Raw genomic sequence first — 8,549 nt, 5'->3', positions numbered from 1 at the left:
CGTTAGTGAAGGTGCGGCGCACTCGAGAGTATTGACAATGGTGCAACATGCACAAGGCTTATATTGCACCATTGTCAATACTCTTGAGTGCGCCGCACCTTCACTAACGCCACAAAATAATCCTGTGCATCATTTGTTTTATAAAATGGGTTGAAAACAAACAGCATTTTTCACGTACCTTTGTGGGTCAATACCAGTCAGCTACATGTTATATAGCACTCGCTCAAAAGTCAAGATGTTCGAAGATGTTCATCCCAATCATTTACGCACGTCGCACTCGGAAATCCCGCACATATAAGTACTGTACGTATAAGAGTATACGTACGCCACATGTTATGCACAAGAAAGGCCGGCTGGCAGCAGCCCGAACTAGAAGTTGTTTACAGGGTTGACGGCGCGTATAGTAGCGCGTGACGCACTTGTAACAACTGATTGAGTGCGCACTGCTAGTGTAAACATTGTGACGTTAGGCCGTGCATGTTAGTAAGAAAATAATGCACGCACACGTGACTCATTTCAGCGCTTCCAATTGGCTACATTCTTGAACCCATTTTATAAAACAAGCAAACGATACGAAAAATACCAACTTACCTTGAATTTTGATTATTTCTACGCACAGTTTCCTGCAAGGTGTTTGTGAGTATCTTTGATGTGCTCGCGCATTGTTGGGCAGTTTCAAGACTATTTTGTGCATGATTTGATATCGCATAAATATTCTCGTACTCGTGTACACGAGGCAACTGACCTATGGACGAGTACGAGAATATTTCTGCGATAATCACGCACAAAATAGTCTTGAAACCGCCCAACAATGCGCGAGCTCATCAAAGATACTCACGAAAACCTACTCAGCTCCTAGAATTTCAAATTTGAAAACACATGAATGAAATATCCACTTTGAAAAGAGGAAAAATGTGCGTAGAAATAATCAAAATTAAAGGTAAGTTGGTATTTTTCGTATCGTTTGCTTGTTGAAGCGTATGTAGATCTATACAAGTCAAAGATAGATTTGCAATTCCATCGCGTGACCAGTCTGCCTGCAGCAGAATGGTCAAAGCCGCTGTAGAATTGAGCGAAACTTTCATGTGAGCTCACCCCAGTAGATATGTCATCGCCGTACCGCGAAACGTCGTCTGAGTGCATGTTTCTACAGGTTGAGCGACATCGATTTATTAAAACTCTAATTTTTTTTGAAAAACAGGACGGAATTTTTTTCTTGATTTGAGCAATAAGAGTGGACAAAAAAATCAATGTGCCAACTCGCGGTTTTATTTCTGTTAGATGTGAGAGATAATTAGAATACAAAAATTCCTCGTGAGGGGGGCCCCGGGAGGTACTCACGAGGGGGACGGAGATACTCATGAGGAGGGACCCTCCTCACGAGAGGGTTTCCCGGACTGATATGTACTAGACGTCTATGTAGATTTAACATGTGTACACAAGCCTAGCAATATAACATTTTGATCAAAATACACCATCTAGATCTATTTAAAAAAAATGAAAATTCAAGCATGAAAATTAATTCATATGAAAGACAAACTACTGTACCTCTTTTATAGAGTCAGAAAAATAAATAGAAGTCTATTGAAAACAAAATATAAATATTATTAAATTATTATTTTGAATACGAATAGAATAGTTAGAAGAACACCAAGCTTCCGATGCATCTTGACGAGCTTCAGACTAGCGTATGTCTACACTGCAGTACCTGCCGGCGAGCTTGGCCAAAAAGCCACTGACAAGCCAGTGCCGACCAGCGAGCACCTGCTGAGCTGTGCTTCTTCCCAGCAACTCTGGGCCTGGAGGCCGGGGGAATTGTCTGTCCAAAGCTTTGAAGGTATGTATTTTGTTTTTGTTTTTACTTCCTCAGTTTTTGACCAGTGTTCTTAAAACTTGGCACACACATTGGTCTTGTAAGATGTGCAAGACATATTTGTCGAAGGTATGGGAAACTGTTGCCATGGTAACGGCACGTTTATTGCAGAAAGTCAGGGATAAATATTGCGGAGTGAACTACTTCCTCAGTTCTAGACCGATACTCACAACACCTGCACACACATAGGTAGGGACAGTGATTTTCTGTTTAGAAAAATGGTCTTTTCCATTTCTGAAAATATGTAATTCTGTTTCAAACTTGAGCTAAATTGGAAATTCTGTTCTGTCATAGAAAATGCACACAGCAAAAACATGAATTCCACTTTACAAAGGTGAGTTCCATGAGTTTTCAACAGAAAAGTACAAAACCCAAACGGATTTTCCATTTTGATTTACCAGTAAACGGAAATCACTGTCCCTACAATATGATCTTGGTGGTGGAACATGTAAGAAATATTTGTGGGTGTGTCAGAAACTTCTTTGCCATGGTAATGGCATATTATTAAATAAAAATCATGGAAAATATTGTGAAGTGAACTACTTCTTCAGTTTTTGACCGAAGTTTAATACTTGGTACATACATTGGTATCAGTGGGAAGAGGTGAAAAATAATTTTTTTGATGTGTGGGAAACAGCGTTGTCATGGTAATGGCATATTTATCGCAGAAAATCAGGGAAAAATCTTGCGGAGTGAACTACTTCCTCAGTTTTTTACTAATGCTCGTGAGACTGGGCGAACACATTGTTCTTGGTGGGAAGATATGCAAGACATTTTATGGATGTGACAGAAACCATGTTGTCATGGTAATGGCACATATTAATCTAAAAAAATCAGGGAAAAATATCGCAAAGTCAGATACTCAGTTTTTGACCATTGCTCATGACACCTGGTACATACGTTGGTATTGGTGAGAAGATGTGCAAGACATACAAATGTATTTTTTATGAGTGGGAAACTTGCTATGGTAACGGCAGAATTATTGCAATCGAAAACTTTTGCGGCATGAACTATTTCCTCAGTTTCTGACCAATGCTCACGAAACTTGACACATGGTTATAGCATATTCATCTAAAAAATAAAAAAAAATCAGGGAAAAACCCTCCAGAGTGAACTAATTTCTTATTTTTTGACCAATGCTCATGACACTTAATAGTACACACATTGGTCTTGGGAGGAAGACATGCCAGACATATTTTGGGGATGTGTCAGAAACTATGTTGCCTTGGTGATGGCATATTTATTGCAGGAAATCAGGGAAAAATCTTATGGAGTGAACTACTTCTTTAGTTTTCGACCAATGCTCAAGACTATTAAAACACACTTATTAATAGTCTCAAGACTTAGCACACTTATTGGTCTTGGTTGTTTTGAAGACAGACATATTTTTGGGATGTGTCAGAAACTGTTGCCATTTTTATTGCAGAAAATCAGGACAAATCTTGCAGAGAGAACTGCTTCCTCCTTTTTTTGACCAGTGCTTAATACGAGACTTGGTGGTGGGGAGGGGCTACTATTGATCATCTTCAGTGATATTTCTGGGGGGGTTTGGGCGGCTATGGAAGTGATTTAAATCAGTGATAAAAAAAAATCAGGGTGATTTAAATCACGATTTAAATCAAACCGATTTAAATCATGCCAACCCTGATACTGTAGCGTATGAAGTTAATAAACTAGCTAGAAAAAGAAGAACATACAAGATAGACAAAAAGATAGACTTGGAAACTAGAGTGCAGAAACTAGTACTGCATTTTTATATGCCGGAAAGGTAGTATTATGGTATGGTGTTCATCGTCTGTCTGTTAGCAGATGCTTGTGCGGATAACTCCTTTGTTATTCAACAGAATTTTTATGCCTCCGCCACAACGTGGTCGGAGGCATTATGTTTTGGGGGTTGTCCGTACGTCCGTCCCATTTTCGTTCTCACGATAACTTAACCATTTGACGGATCATTTTCACACTTTGCTCATGTAATGAATGCATACTAGGGTGACAATGATCTGATTAGATTTGGGGGTCATGAGGTCAAAGGTCAAAGGTCACAGAGGTCATAATACACACAAAAGTAGCCAGGTCTGGAGATGACTCTTGAATGGTTTGACATTTTAACTTCATACTTCATGCTTCATACAAAGTGTATATTCTCAGATCTGGCAAAGGGCGGAGGCATTAATTTCGACTGCATGCAGTCAAGATTATATGGTTTCATATTTGTTGCGATGAAAGGTATGGATGTGTAGATGTGCATAAAGGTGATATACCTTGCATATGACGAAGTGTTGCCAAGGTATCCACATTTTATTGAAAACATTAAACAAATCCGAGTTGGCATAATTATGCTTTAATTGAAACTGAAAGAGAACTGGCTTATTAATCTTTGGGCGTATAATGTTCTGAATCGCAGAACTTGTGTTCCGGTATGGTATTCAAACTGACTGACACAACATATGAGGGTCTAGTTTTATAATGTATTTCTCTTTTGCTTTCCAGTGTTTTTCAGACTCAAGTCAAGGCATTCAGAGGAAGGAAAATGGAGGTGGCTGAACAAAGCCAGAGCAAGGAAATTAAGGTAAAATAGTTTTTAAAAACAAAATGAAAATTTTCCTAGAATTTAAAGAGATGGCTATTTTGAAAAGAGGGGTAAAATGTGCCATACTCAATAGTACTGGACAAATTGAATGTCATAAATGAAGTGAAATTTCACTTCAATTGAATTTGATGGTGACACTTAAATGGAATGCTGCATTACACGTTCTGAGTAACACAATCATCATCAGTGATCCGTAATCAATATCCCAGGCCATGAAAAGTTTAGGGAAGCATTTGAAGTGATGAATGTATGTAAAGTTATTTAGAATCACAATTAAATGCTTGTTTTATTCCATTTGCTGACTTGCAGAAAAGTACTTACATGCCTCTCTGATGCAGGTCAATGTTTCATTTTGACATGACATTTAACCTGATCTTTATTGTGAACTGCCTAAACGTACATGATACATATCTTAATAACTTATTCATTTCAGTGTCAACTCATTGAAAATTGCCTGTATTGCTTTAGCTCAATGCATGATGAGCATTACATCATTGGTGTTCTTGTTTTTTATACCCCTGCCAAACAAAGTTTAAGGGGGGTAAATAGGAATCAGAGTACGGGCGGTCTGTTGCAAATCTTGCAGATCGAAGTCCTTTCTCAGTTTTTGACAAATAGTCATCAAACTTGGCATGTACATTGGTCTTGATGTGAAGATGTGCAAGTCATATTTTTGGGTTGAATGGGAAACTGTTGCTATGGTAATGGCATATTTATCACAGAAAATCGGGGAAAATTTTGAGGAGTGAAGTACTTCCTCAGTTTTTGACCAATGCTCACGAGACTTGGCACACACATTGGTCTTGATTGGAAGATTTATACGCAACCATATTTTATGGATGTGTGGGAAACTGCATTGCTATGATAACACTAATAATTTCAAAAAATTTCTCATGTATTGACGAATGCTCATTACACATAACACTTGTTTATTTTCCGCAGGGTGTGACCAGTGTGAATACACCAAAAGCACGTGTCCTTGCCACAGCCGTTCTTGAGATGAAAGAGGTCATCAAAAAATCTCTTATGGCAGCAACCATGGCTGAAGTAGAAAAGGAGTTGAAAGAGGCTTGTGCAGTTATTTCTAATCTTTCAGTGAACAGAATGTTGGTGTATGACAAATTCTTTGAGGAATATGTTGATGAACCAAACCATGTCCTAGTGGACAAAGACAAAATAATCCTCCATTTTGCATCAGCTACAATGCCTTCAACAACTGCAGCATCTTCAACAACTGCAGCACCTTTAACAACTTCAGCACCTTCAACAACTGCAGCACCTTCATATGCAAAGCTTTCAACATCACAGTCAGCCCTGGTTATCGCTAAAGGTGGCACCCCCAAGATCAGCTCAGAGCCTCCATTAGTGCAGGAATCCAGCCAGTCGCACTGTGGCCAGCTGTCTGAGAGAGATATAGAAGAAAGGGCAAAGATATTTGGCAGAGATGGGAAACATGTGAATCGTTATGGCAAGAGAATCAATGCAGTGGCACTTTCCTTAGCCAAAGAGGACCCATCACTTCTGCAAAACAGAGGGAATCTTCTCCAAAAAGCAAGACTGGCTCTTCACGAGTCTGGCTATGAGTATGCACATGGGAAAAAAACACGCAGTAAGAAATTTGGCACCGAGTGCCACAAGGCAAAAGAAGTTTCTAATCACAGTTGTGAAGTTGTACACCAGGACCGCCTAACTGAATTAACAGAAATTATCAGTAGCCTCCTAAGACAGGTTTCCTATTTGGAGAAGGGAAAAGAGCAAGCTGTAAATTCAAATCTGTATTGTAAGGCAGCTACTTTAGATCAGCAGGTATCTGAGATGAACCTGAAAATCTGGAAACTGCAGGTGGAGAAGACAGAGATCCAACGACATAACGTCAAGTTAGAAAAGAGAAGAAGTAGGAGAAAAGAGGCCAGAAGGCAGTCAAAGGAGACACAAAGTGCTCATGTAGATGGGTCAAAATTTTTAACGATGTACAATTGAGCCAAAACAACGCAAAATTTAAAAAGTAGGAAATTCTCCAAATCATTTATCTTACCTGAAAGAGTGTAACTCAAGCTTTAATATAAACCCAATTATACTACAATGTACCTATTTGTGTATACACACATTCACATATTCCTTTATCTCTCCTTCTCCCTCTCTATCTTTACTAAACCCCTCATTTACCCATTCTACCCTGGTCTTTCCATCTGTTCTACCATCAGGTGAAATCTTTCATTGACTCTGTATCATTTTAATGGGGCCATCTTCCCTTTCACATTGTTGTATCTCTTTATCTTTGCAATTTTTAAAGTGTGCGGTCCATGATAATATGTATGTATGCATTTATTACTGTGAAAGCCAAATAGGATATAAATGTGTCATTTTTTCATTCTGCATCCCCATACAAACGTCTCCATTTATGTATGTACATGCATATGACTGTATATGTATGTACAGTATGATTATACCTGTATATGTATGTATTATATAAACATCCAAATATTTGTTAGACCCTTTTTTATCCAGTTTGCCTTGTCCTTCCCATCTGTCTGGCAGGCGAAATTTTCACTGATAATGTTATTATTTTGATGGGGCTACTTTTCTGATTATGTTGCTGTTCATCACTGAGTATCTTTGTATTTTTCCAATATCTGTTAAAAATATGTGTGGTTTATGATATCTGTTTTACTGAGAAAGCTATGCAGGACATAAATATGTTATTTTTTTAACTCTGCCCCCCCCCCCCCATAGAAAGGTTTGTTTATTTGTGTGTATATGCAAATGACTGTGTATTTGTGTGTATTGTGTACACCTGTATATGTATTGTATATACATATCTACTTATTCCTATCTTTATCTCTCCTTCTCCCCCTATCCCTCTCGTATCTCTACTCCACATCTCTTCCGTACTGATACTTACGTTGAGAATCACTCTCATAATGTTATCTTTTCCCCATATTTCTGCAAATTCTGAGTGGAGAAAAATGAAATTTTTATCCATATTTTTGGACAGTTAGACGAATTATTCTGTGAATTTGATGTTGTTACTTTGATGATGTTTAAAGAAGAATGTGGGTCACGGGGCTTTGTAGGGGTCGGTTGAGAGTGCTAGGGTATATAAGTTACATGTGATAATTCAGCCATCAGAATGAAATTTTGTTATGAAATTTAAAGGTCATGTTTACCTTTGGGAGCAGTGATTTCAAAATGTTCAAGATATCACATTTGATGCATATGTGTAGGTCTGTTGTGTCACAAAACATCCTACCATATACAATTTTCACAATAAAGCCTAAAATATAAGGAGATATCAGTGTTTTTCTCAATAAACCGTAACTGCAGATGGTTTAGTCTGGAAACATTCATTTCTTATTATAACTATTGTTCACATTTTGTGTATTTAACAACGCTTAACATCGATTATACGGATTAAAATTCTAACAGTGGTTATTTCTATCCCTGACTCACATAGCAGTTTTAAAGCACTAATAATGGGTTTTTGTTTCATCTGCAAATGGTAAATCATGCCTTTAAAAACAGTTGATTTAATTATATTGGGGGTTGTGCAATCACATTTCTAAATATCTTTTATTCATCAGTCATGTAAACCTGACGTTTTGTAGCTTTATTGGAGTAGAGGCAAATCAGTCGTCACAGCATTTTTTGTGTAGTTCTGTTTGTTTTGACAAATGCGGAATATGTTCTTATCTTGCATAATGCTCAACCTATTGATTTGTGTAATTATGATATTTTCCCACTCATTTCTATCACACATGTAAATGCTTTATCGTTGGTGGGGTGACAAAACCTCGTATCTCAATATTTGGTGAAAATGAGTTTTCTTCATTATATTGAAGCTAGGAACGATTACTATGTAATTTTCAATCCTTATATGCCCATCTGCAAAAATAAGGTCACAAATGATAAATAAAAGTTGGCTGTTTCCATTGACTTACATGTTATGGCAGCCATGTTTTTTAGCTCTCCTGAACATTTGACATTTTTGAGATACGAGGTTTTGTCACCCCACCAACGTTATTCTGTAATTGTCTGAATGTTTGAATTTGTATGTACATATTGTGGTGAATACCCCCCAGTACATTT

The 8,549-nt window shown here is 37.8% G+C and overlaps 1 long non-coding RNA gene across 1 annotated transcript; it reads left to right on the top strand.

The window, feature by feature from the left end:
• The first annotated feature begins 1,666 nt into the window (after window positions 1-1,666).
• LOC139713887 (uncharacterized) lies at window positions 1,667-5,538 on the top strand. Its single transcript, XR_011709655.1, has 3 exons — window positions 1,667-1,837; window positions 4,364-4,442; window positions 5,406-5,538. It is a non-coding gene; the product is annotated as an uncharacterized lncRNA (long non-coding RNA).
• Window positions 5,539-8,549: the final 3,011 nt, after the last annotated feature.

This window comes from Diadema antillarum, unplaced genomic scaffold (assembly GCF_040938485.1).
Source record: "Diadema antillarum isolate AM-2024a unplaced genomic scaffold, OU_Dant_1.0 seq00002086_RagTag, whole genome shotgun sequence".
NCBI classification, from domain to species: domain Eukaryota; kingdom Metazoa; phylum Echinodermata; class Echinoidea; order Diadematoida; family Diadematidae; genus Diadema; species Diadema antillarum.
The sequence above is the reverse complement of the archived record's forward strand: the minus strand, read 5'-3'. Positions and strand labels throughout refer to the sequence as shown.